Genomic DNA, 25441 nt, shown 5'->3' with positions numbered 1-25441 from the left:
ACACACACACACACACACACACACACACACACACACACACACACACATAAACACACACATAAACACACGTGGCCCTGTACGTTTCATGACACATAAATCCCGTGAGAAATCGATCCTTTTCTAAGCACAAAGAGCGCACGAACATGTTTCTTGCATCAAATGTACGCGCGCAAGAATGTTACTTTTAATTTTCTCTTATACACTGTATATATCACGAACCACAATTTCCTTTAACAGTTATCTTCTCCCCGGGGCGATTCCTATATTGTTAGGGCAAATTCAAATAACACTTATTTTGGTATTCGGTCCTAATATGGAACGTTAGACTTGGACCAATCTACAATCGATACTACGACGTAGACATGAACAAAAGCTATCTCGAAAATTTAAGCTGCTTAATGAGCGCGTAAACAATTAAGAAGAATCGAAATTAAAAAATATTCGTAATACTGATAGAGAAAGAGGGGAAATTTATTTGAAAACATTGAACTGATTTCCTTATACCTATGAATGAGGGCAGCGGTACTGAGTTATAATGATGTGACGACAGATGGTAAAATTAATTTTTTTTTTTTTTAATACTATTAATAATAGTAGACTTAATATTTTAAGTAGTTATCTTTAAAACAATGTACTTAGTATATTTGTAATGATTATGAAACCATATTTTGTATTACCTTCTATATGATGTTATTATTTTATTTTTGGTTTTTTCGAAAAACTTCTATAGATTTAGTAACTTAATTATATAGTCCTTGTGAAATACTTGTTATTTACGCATGTACACAATCATATTTGTGTAACAGAGGAAAATGTCACCATAGAAATTGGTCAAAAACATAATTAATCCCATTTTATTGAAAACTATTTTATGCAGCATATTTTATTATAATAAAATGTTTTGATATTTAACCTCTAAAATATATGAACGCTCTTCGGTTTAAACTTTGCCGTATAATTGTGTGATTTTTATTTATTTTTTTTGTAAATAATTATTTTTGTGTAAAGCAGTTTTCATACGTAAAGTTTCGTTAGATTCTATACTGATTGTGGAAATCGACCACTGCAGTTGATATTCGTTTACAATGAGATGAATTATTAGATATTTTTCTTCAATAGTTTTTTTTTTTTTTATTCTTGAGTAACAATATTTTCATTTTTATTATCTCGCCAAGTAAAATATATACCTAGTGAATATATATTGTTAAAACAAATCTCGATAATCAGTTCCTTTGAAACTTAATCATGTTTACTGAATCACTCGGGTTATTCGTTTTTCTCACGATTTTTAGTTATTAGTCCCTATTATTTATTATTAACTATAGACAATAATACCAATTCAATTCACTCAGATCAACAATAACGAAATTTGATTGAACCCACTCAGACTGTCACAGAGATGTATACATTATTGTTCTTTTTTCTTTTATTTATTTTTTTTCAACCAATACTGGGCATCAAAGCAGATATCTTTGTGTCTTGGGTCAGAAGGAAGTACCTAAAAAAGGAAGAATATAGCGTGACGAGTAATAAGCAATAATCAACCGGACAGTAACCGTTTTGCATATATATGAGTCTACGACTTCTACGGTTGAAAGGTTACGACCAGATTTCAGACCAACCCTCTTATTTCACTAGTATACGTTTCGTCTGCTGTACATAGTTTGAAGGGGTGCGTGAACACCGTTATCATGTCTTGTGAAATCCTGTTTGTTACCATATTTCTCCATAGTTGCCTTCGTCTGATATTGTGATGGACCACCTGATGTTTTAATTGAGTGAGATTTAATAATTTATTAATAAATTGTCATCAACGTTTTCAAAATGACTAGTCACCAAATACGCGTCTATTCTGCGCGCGACGCGGAAGCACGTGGAAAACGACGAGATCGATATATAGATCGCGATTTGTGACTGAAGCCGGTTGTTGTTCCGATGAAAAGCACAGCATTTTAGCAGCGTTCATTTTTGTCCACGAGCTCCGTTATTTGAATACGAAACATGCGTGCGTTGTGTTCACGATGCACCAAAATAATAAAAATTACATCTGCCACGGATTCGACATTCAAGGCGGTCCGAAAGCACTGATAATAATTGGCATGAATTATTTTTTTTTCACGTTTATGTTGTGATGCTACATAATTTTTATCGAACAACTCACTTCAACGGAACCGGTATCCGAGTACCTGTTTAAAATTTCACTATGTTATTGCTGTAACGCATTGATTTGTGTTTATCATTTTTTTTCTTTAATTATGTTTTACCCTTTAATCACAATTTACTGATATGATTACTATTATATTATATAGTTTTACTATTATTTTATTGGGTCTGTGTTTAATTAATAAACCATTTGAATGCTAATTGTTATTAATAAAATCCCATAACATATTAAATTTATTATATTATAAATGTATTACAGGTACTTGTTTCGAATATGTTCTGTACATCGTGTAAAAACTATAATCGGACAAGAGTGCTTTCGAATGTTTAATTTTAATGGTTTTCTCATAATTGTAAATTGAAATGTTAAATTTATAAAAATTAAATCCATGTGTAATTTTTTTACCCATCTGTTCGTTTTGCGTAAAAAAAAAAAAAAAACATTGAGTTGGTCGTTAATCATAAAGTATAAGACATTACAGTGACCATTTCATTTTTCCAACGGAAAAAAATTCAATTTATGATAACACTGATAGGACCTTTACGAGAAGGTAATAAATAGAATTTCGGGAAACGGATTCAACGTTGTCGTGAGTATCATAGAATATTTCGTTTCAATATTATTAAAAAAATAAAATTAAATAAAAATTTCTCAAAATACACCCGATTAGGTTAAATTCTTTTTAAATTTAAATTCAAAGCTAGTATTCTATATCATAGACATTTAATAAAAATTCAACTTCAAAAAATTCTTTATATATCAATTCTAAGTTAACGAATTAATCTGTGAATCTAATATATAACTAATACAGCGAACCTTTTAATTAATAAAAGAAAAATCGTTCGGAATGAAAAAATTAAATTGGAATATTTGTATAATATTTAGAGTCTATAATTAATAATTAATTTATTTTAATATTGATACAATATTTTACATATTTTACAATATATCATCGCAACATAATTTAACATATTACATTACATACGAAAATTACACCAAAAATATGTTTATGTCAGTGTATGTTGATGGTATTATAAAATTAGTTGTTTTTAAAAATAAGATTACCTTTATTATTAAAATATAATTTGTGTTTGTAGAACCACTCCAAATAAAATTATTACTTATAAATAAATTACTTTTACGCGGAAATTATACATAATATATAATTTTTTTTTAATGGTTTATTCATGGTTTATTCTTTTATATTCTATTTTTCTACCGGGTTGAGACCACATTAATGTTATAATTATAACATTTTTGGGTATGGTATATTTTATAATGTTAATTCGCTCTAGTTTATTAAGCCTTGTGTATTCACGAGCACCAATAGAAATTAGTTAAAAAAATAGAAAAAAAAACAATAAAAACACATATTATATTGTTGGAAAATGAAAATTAATACTTTTCTAACTCATTAAGTTTATAAATAAAATGCAAATTGGTGTTTCGTTGAATATTATGCAATATATTTATCATCTTACGACCACTATTAATGTAAATGTACTTTTTTCAACTGAACAAAAGTTATTTTGAAATATAACATTCCGTACTATAGAAATGTAAGAAAATATTTTATAAAGTGAAAATTCGAGGAGAATCTTTAACGTTGCAGAATATTTATATTGTTAGTATAGATAGAAACAACATGTGTTATTATTTTAATCGGAAAGTAGTATTTCCACTATACTAAATTATACCAATTATGATACATTTAATTATTGAGTATGAAACTAATAAGTTTAATTAAATTCATTCAATTTATTGAATACGAAACTAATTAGTCTATGAGTTTAATGACATATAATTAATAATAACGTCGTGATTTTTAACCTCGTAATGCGACTGATATAATCAATTGTTTTTTTACAACCCATTGATTTTTCGATTTTTAGTATAAAGGAAAAAACATAAATCAAAATTATGTCTTATCATTATACTTTTTACCAATATTAAATCGTGAAATAAAGTTTTATGGCATTCAAAATTCATAAACTATAGGTACTAAAAAAAAGCTCCAACGCCCTCTTTCCCCATTTCTTCAACGGAGGAAAGGAATTATAAACATTATCGACACCGATTCTTATTGTAAAGAATGTAATAATTTACATGTTAAAATTAATTTCATGGGTATGAATGGGTATGAATGAATTCAACAATTTATTACGATCGTATACGGGGTTCCGCTTCAGGAATCGATTACTCGTAGAATAGCGGTAAAATGAAAATTAATAATACTACAATATCAGTCATTATTCATTTCACCCACAACAGAAAATATATCAAACATAGCGTGATTAACTAAAATTATTCTTTTTTTTTAATTTTTTGATTATAAAAAATGAATGTGTGTGACATAGATTTTAATTCGAGAATGATTATGAAACTATAACGTGTACGTCGTTGTACGTTATTATTTTAATTGAAGAAGTCGTGCGATTATCATTTATTTTATACAGATACTATGAAGATATACCGAGTGGTGTAAAATAATATTAAAATGTAAGGATATTTAATATTTATCAAGGATATGGAACGGAAAGTATTTTGAATTACACACACCAAATGTAAACATAACCCAATGATATGATTTACGTATTACATCAGTTGGTTCATAGTATTTAGATCAATAATCTATTAATTATAACGAAATAAAATTGAAATATATTGAGTTCAGCTACTATTTGATATATGTTTAAACATTAATTTGATTACTTATAAATTATTTTTTATGAACATCGAATATAACATATATCTGAGTTTGTATATTAGGTTAGCGGCTCAAAACTATTTTTGCAAACATTTTTTGTATCATAGTTTAAGCATTTTGATACCTTTATTGTACATGCTTAGATATCGATAATATAAGAGATTTATAAATATTTATTTATTTCATTTATTTTTTAACTATACGGCCAATTGCCCTTTAGTATGCATATACCAATTGTAGAAAATTTAATAATACAAGTATTGGAAAATATAATATAACATTAAGTTATCAAATAAAATATAAATTTATTGAATTAATTACCAAAGGTGGAGTCAACGTTGGCACTCACCATTAGGTGCTTATAAGTTAGTGTTTTAAATAATTTATGTAGAAATGAAGGATACAGAAAGAAATGGTGGTTCTTGTTGCCCACCGAGGTACTTAAAAACATAAAAGTGACAATATACCAAATGAATCAATAATGCCATTCAATAGGCCACTTATAAATTTAACTTTAGCAGTGCACCTACGCTCAACTAGGGAGAAAAGACCAAGCAAATCACCTACTGGAGAAAAATCACGTAGAGGACAATGCATTTTAAGTATGAAGCTAACATCATGCAAATATTTTCGCTAAACCCGCTCAAGCTGCAGTGAGTCAATAGCAGTACGAGAATCCAATCTATATAACCATATTCAAAAATAGGTCTGAATAGGTTTAATTAAATATTAATTATTTAATCATTCTTTGAATTTTTCCGGAAAAAAAACATATACTTATGCGCAAATAAAAAATATATTTACAATTTTAATAAATAAAATATGGTTTTTATGAGACAGTATACACCTATATTATTTTTTATTTTATTCTTTACTGATATTGGTTATTATCTAAGATTATAATAATTACTTTGAACATTTTTTATCTAAACACGACATGGATAACCAATTGAGATTTTTTCTAGTTTTAATTAGCTTAAAATTATTTTATAGGGAATAAATAAGTTAAATTATCATTTAAAATAGTTTCAGGACTGTATTTGAAAGCAGAAGGATGTTTTAATGAATTATTCGGTAGTCAATAGTTATAGCATTACAGATAGATCACCTGATGGTTTTTTTTTATTACATAAATAATTTCAATATCGTTTTTTTTTTCTTGACGATGCAAAAAACGATTTACTCTTGTGTAAGTTTCACCATTTAAATGTATTTATCATTTAAAATAAATTTGCAATTTCCATACAACTCAATCGTATGAAGGAATATAAAAAAAATAAATAAAAATATACATTAGTAAAAAACAACGTGTGAATTTATGCTTATTTAAAAGTATGTTTTCGACAACGCAAGGGAGGTGAAAATGTATAGCCCGGAGGGCGTGAAACTAATTCATTTAGTTTGGAAAACATAGATTTTCTTGTCGTCGTACGTTTTCACACGTATGTAAATCGTTGAAAACGCGCATTGATATTGTAGTCCCGAATATACTCGTATTAATAATGGAAATAATTGCTTATTTTTGGTTTTCGTTAAAAATTGTTGAAATCACTCATAAATCTTGTTATTTTAAATAATATTAAATTAAAACGAATGCCACATTGGATTCGATAGAAAAAAAAAAATAATAATAATTTCATTTTTACAATATAATAATTTGTAATATAATATATTATACATGCATCTGTATTATCAATGTGGTGGGTGGTATTGAACAATGCGTGGGTCGATGGCGATAAGATTATTTTCGCACAAGTGACTCATTTCGTAATTATATGATGACCGCCATGTTGTTTCGTATTTCAAAATTATTACTATGGGACTAAAACGTGTATAAATCAATGTTTTAATTAATAAAAACCTATGTGTCTACATAAAAAATACATTTTTGCTTATATGTAAGAGCATTCGTGGTATCTGATTCATCGTAGTAGGTATAGTCGTCCACGCGAGACAATGATCATTGCAGTTTTTTTTTTACATATACGAGACAACAGCGACAAACAAAATCAATAATGAGCTGAAAGTGCATTACGACGGTTCAGTAATCACATATAAGTTTTGATGTAGTTCATTTGTTGGAAAATTGTGTAAAACCAATGAAAATAATAATATTGTAATTCAAATATAATGTAGTATCGTGAAAACAAAACTAAAACTAAAAAAAACTAAAAACAATGTCTATACCAATTATTATTCGTATTTCATTGATACGTATATTTTAATAACAGAAAATATAAATTGAATCGCAAACATTGTTATTGGGTCTACGCACACTCCAAACGATATGGATTGGATTGTTGTCCAAACTCCCACATCCCCCCGTTTCGGACCTAACTATAATATTGACCTTTATATTTATACTCGTCGTAAATGTTTTTATTAAATTCAAGTGAAATCACTCGGAACTTGTGTACAGTTTTGAGGTATATATTAAATAATATATCGGAATGCAACAACCTAGGTTTACACACGTAGATCATGGCTATAACTGAATTCCTCTAAAGGAAAATGCTGACATTTATATACATATAATAATGAAATATTATTTACGTGATTTAATATTGTACCATGTGAAATGGGAAAATCCATACTTAGAATTCTTAAATAGGATAAATTGAATTTCTAACGAAAATTAAAACTCTAAAATAGTATTTTATACTGCTGTTCTCAATCAGAATATTTTATTAATAATATGAAATGTTACATAATATCGTTAAATTATTTTTTCTCGCGTCAAAAAATCATGAACTTTTAATTAAATTTCGAAATTGTCACTTTCACTAATCACGAACATATTTTAGCATTTTGACGTTGATATAATTTCAAATTTATACTGGTCAAAAAAACATCATTATTATTTTATCACTATTTCTATTGTAAAATTTCTGCACAGTATAATTCCCGAAAACATACCTTAATAGTGATGGACATATCCAAAATCCGAATCATATGGATTATTCAGATTATTAAAATTTGCTTTTCGATGACTCAATTTTACACACATATACATATTTAATTGAGGTTATCTAATAAAGATAAGTTAATTGGGTACTAAGTATTACTGTTGGTATTAATGGTATAAAATAAACGCAACAATTTAATAACTTATTATGGTAACTAATGATAAATTATAAAAATTGTTTAAGTCATGATGATTACCTGTAATTCATAAAACATTATATTAATATATTCATTTTTTGTTTAATTTTAATTAAAATAAAATAAAATAATTAATGTTACTAGAAATTAAAAATTATTATAGTTCATATAAAAAAATATAATATATAAAATTCGGATTTGAATATCTGAAAAATTCAGATCTTTGGATTTCATGCCCATCCCTAATCTTATGTAATTGTTGATTATAATTATTTAAATTATACCGATTTATATTTAATTAATACGTTGTAATATAACGTCTATTTAAAAGAATTCTAAGAAAAGTTAACGATAACTTGAATATTGTTATATTAAAACCAATAAGGGAGAAGAGGAGTTGCGGCCAAGCGAGATAAGATGATTGTGTTTCACTCTCTAAGTGTAGAGTTGGCCATCATGAAAGAAGAAACTACCATCACCCATATACTATAGATTGGTTTTTGTTAAATAAAAAAAAAAAAAAAAAACTGAAAACTGCTGAGACAAAAATAGCTCTGTTAGGTTATACATCTAGGTGATACATCTAAAAAAAATCAAATACATATTTTATAAAATAAAAAAATACACTGGATATAATAATAATCTATACAAATAATAATAATAATTGTGAAATTGATCATAAATTATAAACAATTACAAACGAAGATCAGAATATGTACAAAAATAAAATTATAAGGCTATACGATAAAATTGTAAATCAATACAAAGATGATATTTTCGTAGAAATATAATTTAGTTAGTAGAAAAGAAATGGAAATTTAATTCCTGATTGGAAATCAAAATGTAGTCTCTATTAATAGTATTAAGAGGTCAAAACGACAAAGATATCCAATAGTCACTGAAGTATGATTATTTACGTTTCTTAAGATTAAATGGGAGCATTAAAAAATAAATATAAAATGGAGAACACACATAAAATGGCCCCGTATGAAGAAAGATGAACTAAAAATCAAATGGTTTTATGTTGTAATATTTTTGATATTATGTGAATAAAAATTAACAGTTGTATTCTAATGATATATAGGGGTGACATATTTCCAGTATACCTACACGCAATAGATTTCTGATCACTGTAGGTCACGATAATTTATGTTATAGTTTAATTCTACGGTCGATTTATCATCATGATGAATAATGTTCTCGTTGTCTTGCTAAATTATGTGTACTCAATAAAACGAATTCCTATCGCGACCATGATTATGGTTAACAGAAGTTCAATACTAAGTTGACTACGCTTTTAATCGTTCGATCAAAGGTCGGAAACTTGGTATGGACCATGGAAACCGTTAACGTACCATACTTAAATACATTTATCTAAATTTTTAAATAATTGTTTATAATAATTGAGAAAAAATATATTATTTTGTTAGATTTATTCTAATTAGATTATAGTTTTCTCATAATTAGTATTGTAATCTTTTAAATAACTTTGAATCTTCCGGTCTCTAAAAAGAAATTACTTGTCATTCCCTGTACCGTTCCGTTATACCGAAAAAATAGTTTATTTGTATGTGTGTGTATGTGTATGTGTGTATGCGTGTGTGTTTGTCATTTCCAACAGTACAACTCGTTTGCGCACATTCAATATTTTTACCTGAAAATGGACGACTCGTTTGCGTACAACGAAACAATGATTCTGTAATTGACCAACGGATTAAATTGTTTTTTTTGTATTAAGTTATTCACCCTTTGAAGAAGTTTTGGATGGATTTTGTAATCTCATGCCGATAGTACCTGGTACAAAGTCTAGTATTTCTACTTATAGTTTTATTAACCTACTTCTATATTTTTCAATTATATTTTAGAAAATTACATTGCATCAGACAGAAATTTTCTTCCGACATTATGGGTTTGTAAACCTATTAATAATCTTAAGACTACGAATGGTGTAGACAATTTTCATAAAAATTATAATAGTCAAAATAGTTAGTTCAAATGACCGATTATTATTCGATAAAAACTTTTTATATAGAAAAACATTTTTTAACGTCAGGTTAGAGATTTAACCTTATACAGGTTAAAAATGAAAATAAACACTATATGCATTTTTTACTTAAATATTACCAAATATTCAAGTTTGCATTCTTAATTTTTGGATTTTTAAATTTACATTTATATAGCTCGGATATCTATTAAGGTCTACTATGAGCTGAAAAAGCATATAGAACAATATGAAACTCCTTCAACTTCCGAGCTCAAAGTAATGATTTAAAAGAATTTAAAATATTGTGCTTGAATATAATATTCATTGCATAACTTGATTTATTATATGTATTATTATTAAAGCTTTTGTCTGTTTGTTTCATATTTTCAAAGAAAGTATCCAGAGTTAGTTAATGAATAATGGCTATACATTAAATTAATAGTAAATAATGTCAGATTCAGATTTCATTACCTCGATTTTTTTTATTTTTATTTGCTTTGAAATAGTTAAATTATCTTATTAAAATATTATTCATCGTGAAAATGTTTGGGAAATGTATCTTGGGATAAATTTTTTTAACTTTTCCAAATTTTAGACCGATTATGCGTGTCCATGCGGAGGAAAGCATGCCGTTTACCTATGTTATACGCGTATATAAGTATAAATATAAACAATACAGCATATATATTATATGTGTACGTACTTTGTCCGATATAAAATTGGGCCCGATTGAATTTTTTAAGCAGTGTGTATTAAAATGTCGGTGTACGACATAAATCTCTCAGGAATCCGCGGGAGGTTTGTACGTGCGATCGAGAAGAAGCCGTCGTTAATGTCCGCGAAGACTTATTGCCCGTCGTTTAACGATTTCGGTGCCCTCTCGAGGTTGAAACATTTTACGAACGGTGTATAGTATCGAGACGATACGAAAACGAAAAGAATAATAAAAAAAAAAATATTCGGCTCGCAGAAATTACCCCTGCGGTATTACAGTCATCGTCCTGCTCGTCGAGCAATCTTCATTATTATACAGTCCACCGGTTTTATGACGATCGCACCGAAGTAAACAGTTGTAGTAGTAGCGTATTTTTGCATGGGTAGTAGTTGTTGTCTTTCTGTTCCTCGCCCCGGCGAAAAAAAGGAGACCGGAAAGTAATGCGACCGGCTGAATGAAAAATGTTCGAACAATAAACCATCGCGAAAAAGACCACCCTCAACCCCCTCTGGGAAACGCTGAGTCCTCTGCGGATGGTGTCAAGGTTGTGAAAAACATCTAACCCACCCAAAATCTTGCTTGCACGCGCCGGATTATTACGCGAATGTGTATGTGTGTGTGTATTGGGTTCATCGTATTTCTTGTTCTACTTTTTTGACACGTCCAATCGTTATTGAGATAGAGTTTTTTTTCTTTTCGTTAAGTTTAATATAGGAACTATTGAGCAACACTTATAAGTAGTATATACAATATAAGAAACGATTGCCATTACAACAACTATATTTTATCCTGAAGAGCAACGCTGCTCAATGTATACAAAAATACTCTTATTTACGATTGTTAACAAAGCTGATATAACGCTGATGTGGATTTTGAGAAAAAACCGTATAACAGAACCGACACCAGTAACTTTTAACAATACTTAAAATTAAAAACATTGTACTTCTTAAAACTATAACATTAATACGTATTTCTTTATCAAACTTCTAATTCTTACTAGATGCACTTCACTCGAATCCGTAACTGTGGAAAGTCATTGTAATGAAGTACATATTATGATGGTGTGCTGTTCATAAACTGTTATTTTAAAATGCATATTACCTTATTGCAGTTCATAGGTTGATATAACTATAATAAGAATGATAGTTTACAAGATATGCATTTTATGCACGTACTCATCCACGTCGTATGCTCTAACTTATTTCAATAAATCAATAAATTTGTAATTACTATAGAGCTTATAAGATAACAACGAGATAAATGACGAGTACTTGATTAAATTTATATTTTTAAGAATTATAAATACCGATAAAAAAAAGAACGTACGTTTTATCGGGTTATAACATTGTAATTTAATTTAATTGTAATAATACATTTTATAAAATGTATTTAATTTATAAAATAATTCTACTTATAAATCATAGAACTACAATTGTGTTATAAATATTGAGGGAATAAATTTACTATCCACTAATATCCACCGTTTCAGAGGTATAACCTCCTCGGTAAACACATTTGGCTTCCTCATTGTTATTGTACTGGTAGTGTCTGACAGTGGCACACAAAAGATTTTTGACGAGGGTGCCGAAAATATATATTTCGAGGTACCCACCTACCTCCACCAGTAAAATCTAAGTTTAAGCAATGTATAACTCTTATTTTTAAGTGTTTTGGTTTTTTCTTACAATTTCTCAACATTTTTTAGAATAAACCTAAAATTAATTATTTTTCATTTTTCTGGGTATTAATTTATAAGTTTGTATAGCATAATTTTTGGAATTGAGTCCTACTACTTATTCTCATGTGACGCTTTAGTTCTAGGGTAAACATAATTAGTATGTTGATTTGGATAGCTGAAAAATTGGTTAGTATTAAATTAAACAAATATTCATACAAGTTCATACAGAACTAGCCATCCAACAATTCTCTGAGGGGTGTCAGTCGATACCCCTGATCCTTCACGTGTGCGCCACTGGTGTCTGATTGTTGAATTCCATGGAGTCTCGGTCTAACACAACCCATGTAGAAGGTCAATACAAGGGTGAAAATAATCTAATTTATATTAAAATTCCTTCCAAGTCTATTTAAATTCAAATAGTGTTTGTTGCGGTTTGCAATGCGTCAATATATATAGTCGTTAGTAACTCAAACAAATCTCGCTTTGGACAATAATAATGAAAACATTCTCGAAGGAGTTACTGACGTGACTATGCGCGCATTTGCATATACAATTACTTAGCCAACTTAAAAAAGATTTGCATTTTTGCATCAAAAATCTATTAAAATGCTCGTATATTTTATTGATCGATATTTATATGTGAATGATAAATAACATAAAATATATAGGGTAAAAAATTCATTGGCAAAAACCTAGTGAAATACAATGATACTGATGATAAAGAGGTCAATAATTTATACGTTATAATTTTTTTCATTTAATATTGTAACAGTGTGCCTATTTAAATTTGTGTTAAAAAGTAATAAAAAAAAATAAATAAGATGAATATTAAACATAATCAGTGCTTAAAGTGTATTTCTCCGAAGGTATTTTTACTTTACGCAGACCTATAAGTATATACCTAGTATTACTCAGTAAAACAGCCGAGTGGAAGAACGGATACAGTATTTACTTCCATCTGGCAGTGATAATGATATTATAAAGTATCAACGTTTAATAAAATATCGTACTTCACTCGCTCTTTCATTCGTTACGGATAAAAACATAAATATTCAAAACACATTGTAGAAGTACTTCGAAATTCGAGCGAGGTGTTTAACTATTTATTATTATGTACATAATATGCTGTAAAAGTGTAAAGCTATAATAAAAGCGTTAGTCGCTACATAATATAATATAGTAATTTCGTTCGCGTATTTACGGAAATTTTTCAACCTTGTTTTTTTTCTATTTTTTTTTTCGCGTACATTTTTTATTATATGAATATTAAGATATTCCTTGTATCAGCTATCTATATCTAGTGGTGATAAATATATTTATGCTTCATTTGGCAGTGTATAATAAATAAAATTAATATTAATTCTAATGTAGCAGTGACTAGGTGATTTATGGTTTTTTAATAATAAACGTATTAAAATGTAATTTTTTTTTTTACTAAAATTTACTCGTTATCGATGAACTAGTTATTTGTGCACTGTAGTTGAACTTTAAAATGTATATGATAGAACACTTCAAGTTTCAACAGTTAACGAGAATACAAAGCATCGCTATTTAAATAAAACGAGAAAAAAGGTTGTAATTATTGATCATAAGGTGTCATAAGGTAGCTGATTTATAGTATATAATTTTTACAACCGAGCTAGTGGTTATCATATAAATAGGTGTATATTAGCCAACAATATCATCGATATCAGTGTGTAGACACTAAACACAATGTATGTATGATTATATTGTATCAAATTCGTATCCTTTCGGTTGTATTGTTTATTCCTTAATATTACAAATCTTAATACTTATATATATATATATATATATATATATATGTATGTATGTATAAAAACAGATTATTTTTATAATTTATTAATTTTTTTAATTTAAAATATTTCTATAGACATTGTTTATTATTTTTTTGACAAAAAGGGCTTACATTTTAATTTTTAATTATTTAAATACTAAATAAGAAATATTTATTTTTCTTTATGGTACATTAAATGAGGATTTCATTAAATAATTTAAAAACAAATAGTATTTTAATTTTTTTTACTTGAAAATATTTTATTTTGTATTAATATTTACAGTTTTTTAAATTCAAAAGAAATTATTCAAAGAAGAATTTTACCCAATCAGTATTTTTTATTTTTATTTTAGTAAGAAGCAATAGAATCGTTGTGATGTAGTTAATCTAATGAAAGTCATAATGGCAATTCATTTTATCTAATTAAATATAATATTGTATTAAATCGTTGTAAAATTATATACTAACTAGTAATTAATATTTTGTGCATTCAAACGGTCTTATTTTTATATTCAAAATTGAAAAAAATGTTGTTGTAAACCGATTACGTACGCATTTCATGACTACTAATTATCAATTTTAATTTAATTTTCAATTGTTTCATTTTTTATCATACCCATAAATTGTTTCAATTTTTATGTATACGGTTCGTACTGTATTTCTTATTTAATAATCAAAAGTCTAAGATATTAATATGAATATTAAACTTAAATACGTTGAAACAGTATTTTAACAACGTCACCATTAGCATTATAAGATATTAAAGCATCATAGTATACGGTCTGTTAAAAATTTAAAACGTAAGATAATTCATCTGGGAAATGACTATGGAATAATAAATGTATTGAAAGTAAAACTAGTATTATTATTTTTATTATTGTATTTTTTTTTATTTTACTGTTAATATTTAGAAATCAAATATTTTTTCATGGCGTATAAAAAATTCTTTCATTTAAAAACTATTTGCATAATGCGCTTACCTATAAGTCAACAGTAACCCACCATTTTCTTGAAATTCACCTTCGTAGAATGCTCTGCTCTTGATTTAAGACTCTTTCTAAACTCACGTTAGTCTACAGTTTTATTTTTGATCATTCTTTTATAAAAAATTCCAGCTATTCCATTAAATCTTTAATCTCCTTTCTGTATTTATCTTTACCCTTTTTCCTTTTTTTTTCGTCTTATTATTTTAATACAATTTCTCTTTTCATTTTGTTTTTTAACTTATAATCTATTGATATTGTATATCTTTATCATAAGTGTTGAATCAAAATGTTTTTCAAATAAAAACATTAGAATTGGAAAAAAAAGTTAATATTTTTTAAATTTCTTTTTAGTCACGTTCGGACCGTTGTAATTCTTTTAGTAGTACCGCGTTATGTTCGAATTGTTGCGTCATATCCGTGCTGAAATGTTCGTATTTTTTACTATTCGACGTAGTTTTTGATCACTTAAACCCTGTGTTATCAACTAAATTCATTGAAACCTCGTATCACAGGGAGTATCCAATTTTGTATATCATAACCGCAAATGCGTGCTAAATGGTACAGTTTATGGTATAATATTAATCTCACTTTCAAGACACCAATCACAGCCGGTGTACCTCAAGGTGCTATCCTCTCACTCTAACTCTTTAATATATATGCTTCTGATCAGCCCACAACTTCAAACACTACAATTTCCGACTATACAGATGATAAAGTAATATTGTCAGTTCATAATGATTCAATTATAGTCTACTAATTTACAGTCTCATTTAAAAATTATTTATTTAAAAATAAATTTACTAGTTTGAAAACTAAATTACTAATTTACAAAACTTTTCTAAAGCCTATATGGACATTTGAGTTAAAACTCTGAGGATCGGAAAAAAAATCATACTTGAATAAAATTCAAGTTTTTCAGAATATTTCTCTAAGAAATATCAGTTCATTTCTATAACTCTAATTTTAATCCTCCACCAAGATTTAGGTATCAAACCTGTTACAACTGATGTGGAATTATTTTACAAACAATTTTTGCCAAACTAGAAAATCACCCCAAATCAATAATAAAAGAGTTACATACCTTTACACTTCCTGGAAACCCACAACGCAGACTTAAAATGAAATAGTGTCGTGACCACTTAAATTAAAAATATATCTCGTCAATTGTAAACATATGCTAAGCTAAGTGTTACTAATGGATGACTTCTTATTCAAGTACTTCATGTTATGTATGGTCTTTTATCTTATATACTTATTGTGCTTTAATTTGTATAGATTGTGTATATATTAATTTGTCTGAAACTCGAATGCTCGACATTTAATTTGCCCGATACAACATTTACCCAACACAAAATCTGCCCGAGGCCCAACAATATATTTTACATATTTTTACTGCGCGTAATAATGATATACTTATATTTTATTATTATTTCATTATTTTATTATTATTACTAGCCGACCCGTCACAGCTTCGCCCGTGATTGGTTGTTTATTTTGCCTTCGGACCATGATATGTAGAATATTCAAATATTATTGTTTAATGTGATCGGCAAGTAAATATAAAAAAACGGTTAATGAAAACGGATTGAAATTTTTCTAGCGTTATAAATGATAAAAATAAATACAGATAAAAAAGAAATAATTTATGGTTGATACAGAATTTGATTGAAGTTGATGAAGAAAAAAAAAGAAAAAAAAAGAATTAAAATAAGAATTTTATAAGACTTCTGAGTATATGATGTTTTTTGTTGTATTTCCTGTTGAAATTAAAATCATAAGATGATTCGGGTCCCCAGTTCGAGAAAATGCCATGTATAATTGCCCAAGTGAAAAGCACTCTGTACGAAGATCTACGCCAACGTACTTGAATGTTTGACCTTGCGCTTTGTTTATGGTAATGGCAAAAGAAACTTTAACCGGGAATTGAAGCCGTTTGAAAGAAAACGGTAAGTCAGAGGGAATCATGGGAATTCTTGGAATAAATGCAATTTCTCGTTTCGCTGGCCCTGTAAGAATTACGGCTTCTATAATATTATTTCGCAACGATTTTATTTGTAATCTTGTACCGTTACATAAGTTCGGTGGTTGAAGATTACGTAATAATGTAATTGGAGCACCAATTTTTAATTTTAGCTTATGAGGAGGAAATCCCGAAGGAGAAAGAGAATTGAGAAATTCTTGTGGATAATGAATAGCATCATCTGTTGATGTAACTGTATTAATAGATAGATATTCACGTGAGTGTCCATCGAATTTTAGAAGGATGATATCATTAATTTCTCCTGCTGTTACATTTCTCGAAGAGATAATAGCTCTTTCACATAACCACTGATAAGATTTATTGGACAGATTAAAAATGTCAGGATTAACTGTAGAAATCAACTCTTCCACGTTATTGACCACCCGTCCAATCGTGTGATTGACAGAAATGTAACCATTTTCATTTTCTAAAGTTCCATTTCCAATTTTCAATAACTGTGCTGGAAAAATATCGTTCCCTCCGCATAAATAAACTCTCATGTTTGTTCGCAAATAAAGTTTTTCAACATAGTTCCATATAGGGGAAGATTTTAAGCAAGCATTAACGACATCAGCTCGAGTACCTTTAGGGATTACTGGTAAGGTTTGACGGAAATCACCAGCGAAAACAAATGTTATGCCACCCATAAACTTATTATTACACCTTTCAGAAATCATTTTTGCCATCATATCTACGGCGAATTGGCTGAATAATATTCTGTAATAATGTAGATGATTTAGACTTGCTTCTTTAACCATAAACCTATAAGAATAAAATTACTTACTGGAGACAGTTTTTGTTCGATTTTGGTTATTTTTCTGTAAAATATTAATGTGATAACAGTCTTCGCCTCTAGTATACATAAATGGATATTGCAGTGCATCATAAGATCTATTCAATTCGGAAACTCGACTCAAGTGTCCACTCCGACCGTGCAGAACTATATTTCTGGGACCTTTATCTTCATTAACTAATAATACAGCTACTTCATCGATGGTAGGTGCATTATATTGACCTCTGTGTTCATCTTGAGGAACTCTGTCAGCATGAATAAATAACTTAAAGTTTTGCAACTCATCAAAAGACCTCGACTCCAGATTAGATCTGAAGCTCTGTATGAGGTGATTATTTTCACGCAAAACTGTTTGCAATGATTGAATGAGACCTCTTTTTAAATTTGGAATCATATTTGTTCGAATAGATATTTGATCCGACTCTGACATAAAATATATTTGTAAAAATTTAGCATTATTTCCAATTTCGGGTAATAAGCTACCTATTAAATGATGCACTTGACCCTGAATTTGAAAAGAGGGCATGGAGTTCCCTTTAGCTATTTCGTTTGCTCCAAACGATATTATTTGAAACAAAGTATTATACCGTCTAGAATTATCAAAGAAATGTTTTGATAGAGGGTGAGAATTATCAATTAAACTTTTAATTAGGTCTGAAAGATCTTCAAATTGGTATAAAACAATTTTACCGTCAGCGCAGCTAAGTCCATGGGTTTCATCTTTCGATTTTTTTGCATGGCACTTGGGACATAATATAGTCATTCATCCAATTTGAAGCGCTTTAATATTTAAATAATCAATCTCGGATTGATAATATAGGTACACGCACAATATAGGTACAATTGTTTTTAATTTTTTATGAACTTTTATGAACTTTTTTACTGACAAAAGTGGCACTAAAACTTTCAGCAAAGTGTCGGGTTTCAGTGGAAAAAAATTTCAGCCAAATCGGTTCAGTAGTTTTCTCGGTTAGCGCGGTCTAAGAAAAACCCTTACAATTTTATATATAGTATATAGATAAATAGATAAATTGTTTTTATTATTATTATTATTTATTATTATTTATTAATATACAATAATTAAAAAAAAAAACCAAATCAGAAGAATATTTTATTATGGATATTATCGTTTTATGTAAAAATGTACTAAGTATTAAGTATAGTATAGTAGTATAGTATAGTCAGGGCCGTATTTAGGAGGGGAGCTACAGGGTGCTGTTGCTCTGGGCGGTTTTTTTAATATTTTCAATATTTAATGATCTAATATTTTTGAAGTTAAACTTTTTTACAAAATAAAAAGTGTATTTCAAAAAAATATATATATCGCCAATCATGGCGTCACGACATACACACACACACACATATACTCGGTAACGGTCGAATACTGTCGATAGATCGAAAGATTTACAATCTATTCTTATGTTGACATTTCACTCTTAGAATGTTTTTGTGTACACCAGCAACGAATTGTTTTCCGGAAAGATCTTTTTCAACCCGCAAAAATGTGTATTTGTTATAATGAGGCGTTTTTTATTGTTGCTCCCTGGTGTTAAATTCCTAAATACGGCCCTGAGTACAGTATATTATATTATTAAGTTCTCAATCGTGTTACCAAAAATAAAATGTCATGTTGGTGTTTATACAATCATCGAAGAAATTAAAAAAGAGCAAATTCAAATGGAATGGAGAGCTGAAGATATAATTCGTGGAAAGACACATACTCCAATTCGCAAAAAATACGTTGAACGAGAAAACTTATTAGTGCAATTATAAATGACAGGGGAAATCGATCATATATATCAGTTCTAAGGATAATCGCTCATAACATTAAATTGTAAGTAGTATAATGTTTGTGTTATTATTCATTTTTGACACAATTATTAGTTGTATAATTTTAAAATTTAACATTAATTTGTAAATAACATAATAGGTATAATATAATATTTTATTGAAATTTTTAATAGTTTTTGACACATTTATTTATAACATAATTTAAGATGGTCGGGCAAGTGTAGTGTCGGGCAAATGTACTGATCCTGCGTATGTACGAGTACTTGTGAATAATAATAAAAAAATGATTAAATTATATTTGTTACCCTCCATAAGTTTCAATATATATATATATATATATATATTTTTTAAATCTTAAGGTCTAATTTATAAACCATTAAATGGAAGGAAATAATTGGCAAAAAAAAAAAAAAAAGATAAAATAAATATTAAGTGAACCGAAGCAGGATAAGTATTTTTATTATAATTTTATTTAATACATTGGAAGTCTTGTATAAATCATGAGGCAGTCGTTTAGTTACAAAATCTGTATGAATGTTACAATTCTGATGAGTTCAATAATTCGAGAGAAAGGGACGAGGTGACTATAATGTCGAGGATAATATTTAGGCCATGGCTGAAAATATATTATTAAATGTTTTTACCATACATTTTTTTTTATCCAAACCATGAATTTACTATCCACTTTAATTGATTTTAGTTTTAAATCTTCAAATTTATGATATTTTCCTTTTGCTTCGTTTTTGTGTTTATTATCATATTTCTTAACTTTTTTTTTTTTTGGTTGAAAATAAACAATTATTTTTTCACTAAATTTACCATAATTTTTAAATAATATAGTAATAAAACAATAAACACATACTCATGAATACATTTAATTATTCGTCATTCACATAATTAAATTGTATTTGTAAAACTATCAATTGCTAATTTCTGAAAACCGATATTTATAAACTAGTGATTTTTGTTATTTTTCAAAGCTTAAAATATTTTATTCTTTCATTCAAAGACGAACAAAGACAACATTTCCACAACCGATGGTTTTCATATTACACTTCTCTGCTCGTATACTTAAAAACAACTGCTGTACTGATCATCATTATAATGTACTATAAATATAAAACTTTGTATCAATAGAAAACCGTTAAATGACTCAACATTGTATGCAGCTATAGTCAGACACGATCGTTCATTTAAACACTATTGTTAAATATGAAAATTAATCTGTTACGATGATGCACTGACACAATACTGAAATTAACTATGAAAATATCAAATAAGATTTTAAGGTTCCGAATTTAATACAATGTTTTAATTGTTTTCATTGTTTAGTCTAGTGAATATCTTCAGTGAGCATATCTCATAAGCTATATACATAATTTCATAACTTTTAAACATGATTTGAAAACGGCTAGCACCGCTTAGTACATTTTATCTTATACTTGATTTTTACATTGTTCTGTTAGCTGATGTATACAGTTACAATTACAATTATGTACACGTTAATAAAACTCGAACTTGAATTAAGTTTACGATTTCAATTTAACGCATCCCGAAGACTTTCTCAACGATATTCAACTAAATTTTTTCTGGTTATTTCATAACGTGAATAATTTTTAACAATTTGTGTCAATTTAAAGTGATCAGCCAGGCACGATTAAAAACGCCAACAGTTGTATTGGCGCGGGATAATCAATGCAAATCGAGAACTCTATTCGGTTACACATCGTTAGACGAGTGCTCAAACGAGGGTCGCCGATGTCGGTAAAATTATATATTCGTGTAGCGAAGTTTCTTCGATCCAACGAAATAGATAATCGTCCATTTTTTTTTCGCACCGTACAGAGTTAAATGTACGCACGTGACCAAAATGTGTACCTTAAAGTTGTAGTCAACCAGTACAATGCGATACGTAAATCGCGCGTGTTCCCGTACGCTTTACACCATCGGCCACAGTTGCGTTCGAACACATTATTGTTACGAGAACGATAAACCGTCGTGCGCGGTACAAGTGCTGTCTGACGCGTTAACCAATAATAATATGCAATGAAAATTACGTGTACGTTCAGCAATATGCAACATACACGTCTACAACGGATACGTTTATCAACGATGTAATATATCGGTCCGGGCAACCGAATGCGAGTCAGGCGCGCGTACCGATAAAACGTGTAAAAATTAAAAACTTAAACCTTGGCATACGAGATAGGAAGTATTTATAATTTTCTAAGGGTGAAAAACGAAACACATCCCGTAAGTTTCATCCGTTTTATACGTGAGGTGTTAAACGTGTAACGTATATAACGGTTTGCGTGCGTGTATCATCCCAACGTTGGAATAAATCATCACGCGACGTGAAATGATCGTCGTCGGGACACGGCGGGGCGCACACGTGCGAACGTTATCCGTAACGCGTAGACCGCTCGACGACAGTGAATAAATCGAATTGGAGATATTCATTTTTTACGTCTCCCTGTGCCGCTGGCCGATGAACACGTGACGAGTAACTTAACGTCGGACTTCTTCCAATGCACATTAATGATTAACGTGATCGCCCACGATTACCTGTAACACGCGGTAATAAGTTGCCGAGAACTGTCTCAGTCGTATACGATCAGTGGGACACGCATACGTGTACGCACGAAATCGGGAGGATGACCGGTGCTGATTTACGGGATAGGGTGAAGTAAGGTACTACTAATGTGGCATAAGCAATTTCCTGATATTGTTTGTTGAGCGTATAATGTAATTCCTTATTATACGATTGACTTGAAAATACCATTCATCCTTAAAATGATTTGGGTTTTTAAGGATCGATGTAACTTTCAAGTCAATCGTGTAATAGGGAATTACATTATACACTCTACGGATAATATCACGAGATTGCCTACGTCACGAATATACCTTATTTTACCCTATATATCAGTATTGTTGCGGCACGTGGTCTTGATGAATAACACCGATAACTTCAAATCGCGTTGGCGACGTAGGCCTGACGTCGTGCACGGTGCGCCGTTGAAATCGACCCCGGCCTTTTAGGGCTGCAAAAATGTGTCCGGACACCGAAAATCATACAGAAAAATTATAAGCGACGAAGGACGAACTTAATAACCATTGTTGTAAAAAAAAAACCATTGTTGAAAAAAAAAATACGGCAGTCGTTCGGGTTCAAAAACCGCATGTGGTCCTTTCTGTTCTCGTTTGCTCACGCACCCGCAGACTCGTTGGTCAGTACGTATGCAGGTGTCAAACCCGATCGATTACGAGTTACGTTAACCCTTTCATCGGTGTTCCACGACATTAGCTTAGACTGAAATGTGACACGCAGATGGACAGCAGTGGAATTTCGTACGACCACCACGTTTTAATATGAAAATGTTAACAATAAACGAGATACACACACGCACACACGTATATATCGTTATTACGTATATGCAGTAGACGCCGCTTATAAGACTCACTTTGGGACCAGCACAAAGTGAATCTTATAACCGAATGAATCTTATAGGCGAAATAGAAAAAAAAAATTAATTACGTATTTATAAATTTTATTTTACTACATTTTTTTTGCTTTAATTTTAATACTTCAACACATATTACATACTTATTATTAAATAAATTTAATAATCCTGATGAAAAAAAAAAAAAAAAACTAAAATTATAATAGGTAAATATTACATATAAAAAAAAATATTATAAAAATTATACATTAATAAAAAGTTATGATTATTTATTATTTATTTTGAAAAATTATTTTCGAAAAAAATTTCGTGAAAAAAATGTACCGTTGACTGCAATGTAATTGCGTATGTACATGTGCATGTGTGCGTATGTGTATTTATATACCCGTAATTACGATAACTGTGCAGCCGCCAGATAATCAGATACCTCACTAACGATAATCGTTGTGATAAATGTGAACTTTTATCTGGGATAAAAATTATTATACGTTATAAGGTACCAACAGAAACTAGAAATAATAAACACAAATATTATTTAATTTTTCATTACCAATTTATTTCTAATTATAACCAAAAAAGTTTATTTTCTACTATTTATTTTACGAAATTTGAGTTTTATAGCTGATTTTTTTTTTTAATGTATTTGTTATATATTTAGATACGACTGGACCATTCCAAACGATTTTGAGTCTAATAAGCGACTGAAACTTATATCCGTGAGTCTTATAAGCGGCGTCTACTGTATATATATATATATGTAATAGAGTACGTCCTAAAATAATTATCGCACTCGATTAAAAATTCAAAATGATGATAATAGTATATATTTACATTGTTAGGCCGGTGTGAGTTTATATACACTTACGTTCCTTCGCGTTTAATCGTTACCGCACCACGTTACAGTGTTGGTCGTAGTAAATCAATCTTTTATTCAAAAGTTTCGCACTTTTCAACGTTTATTTTCAATATAAACAATGGAGTAAAATATACAGTATTGCAAAATACAAACAGAGACGTAACAATTTTATCATTTACAGCGTGTAATTATATCAATATGAATTATATGCAATTTTAATGTTCAACGAGTTTTGATTTATCTCGAACGTAATATATAAGTATGCCCAAAATTAAAGCATGGACAAAAATCGTATAACCAAACGATATTGTAATACTAGATTTATTATTATTTCCAGTGGTGTAGCCAGGGGGGTTTATATCCTATCAGGTTTATAATCCACCCTTGAAATTTCTCTTTTATTTTGTAAAATATACAATAATTTTAAGACACGGGTATAATGTTAAACCATGTCATTTTTAAACAATTTTCACGGTTTCAATAAAATAAATGTTTACACATTTTACATTTTAACTATGCTTAATCGACTTGTTAAAATTAAAAAGTTGTTTCTTCTGTAGGAGAGAATTGAAAATTTAAACCTCCCTCCCCTTTAAATATTTTTCTGGCTACACAACTGATCATTTCCGTGTGGTAATTTATCGATATCCAGAAATAATTATTATTGACACGGCCTAATATAACTTTGAAAAAACACAAAAACTATACACACGATTATGCGAATCACGTTTTGGTATTACGAGGTACATTATTTTTGTTACCTCAAGCAAGATATGCATAGATGGATCTGATTCGGGATGTGTTCGATCTTAGTGCTTGAAATAATATGTTCAGTATCCCGAAAAACACAATAAATTCGGTGTTAAATCTAATGACATATTTAAATAACATTTCAGTTTTCTTATTAATCCCGAACGAATTGTTAAAACTGAATAGAGATGTTTCTAATTAAAATATTATATGATGAAAATGTCTCTCCTTTCAAGATTCTTCATTTTGCCGTTTCAATTCTAACCATAAAAATAACGATGGTATAGAACCGTATAAATGGAATTATTCAAGACTAGTAAAAAAAAAAAAAATAGAATACGACTTGCAAGCATAACGTCTGAAAACGTATAGCGTATACGACATAATTATATTACCGCAGTAAAAAACCGAGGTAGACGTATACTGTAAGACGACGCTGTGTATAAAATGTTCTCCGCAGTCGTGCACCGGTTGTCGATTATTTAGTATTTGTATTACATTTTGAAAACTTCTTATGTTACAAAAGTCATGTTGCGCAGAACTTTCTTATATTTTTCACAACTACTACCTTAGTGCATACTAATATAAAAACAAGTTATATATAATTATAAAAACACAGTTTTCAAACTTTTTCTTCAT

General features: G+C 29.0%; 1 protein-coding gene across 4 annotated transcripts in view; it reads right to left on the bottom strand.

The window, feature by feature from the left end:
* LOC112688059 (atrial natriuretic peptide receptor 1-like) overlaps positions 1 to 25441 on the bottom strand; it is a 395288-nt gene that overhangs the window by 42910 nt on the left and 326937 nt on the right. The gene's annotated exons all lie outside the window — the stretch shown is intronic.

The sequence above is a fragment of the Sipha flava genome, unplaced genomic scaffold (genome assembly GCF_003268045.1).
Source record: "Sipha flava isolate LNK unplaced genomic scaffold, YSA_version1 36_pilon_pilon, whole genome shotgun sequence".
NCBI classification, from domain to species: domain Eukaryota; kingdom Metazoa; phylum Arthropoda; class Insecta; order Hemiptera; family Aphididae; genus Sipha; species Sipha flava.
This window is presented reverse-complemented; position numbering and strand designations above follow the sequence as displayed.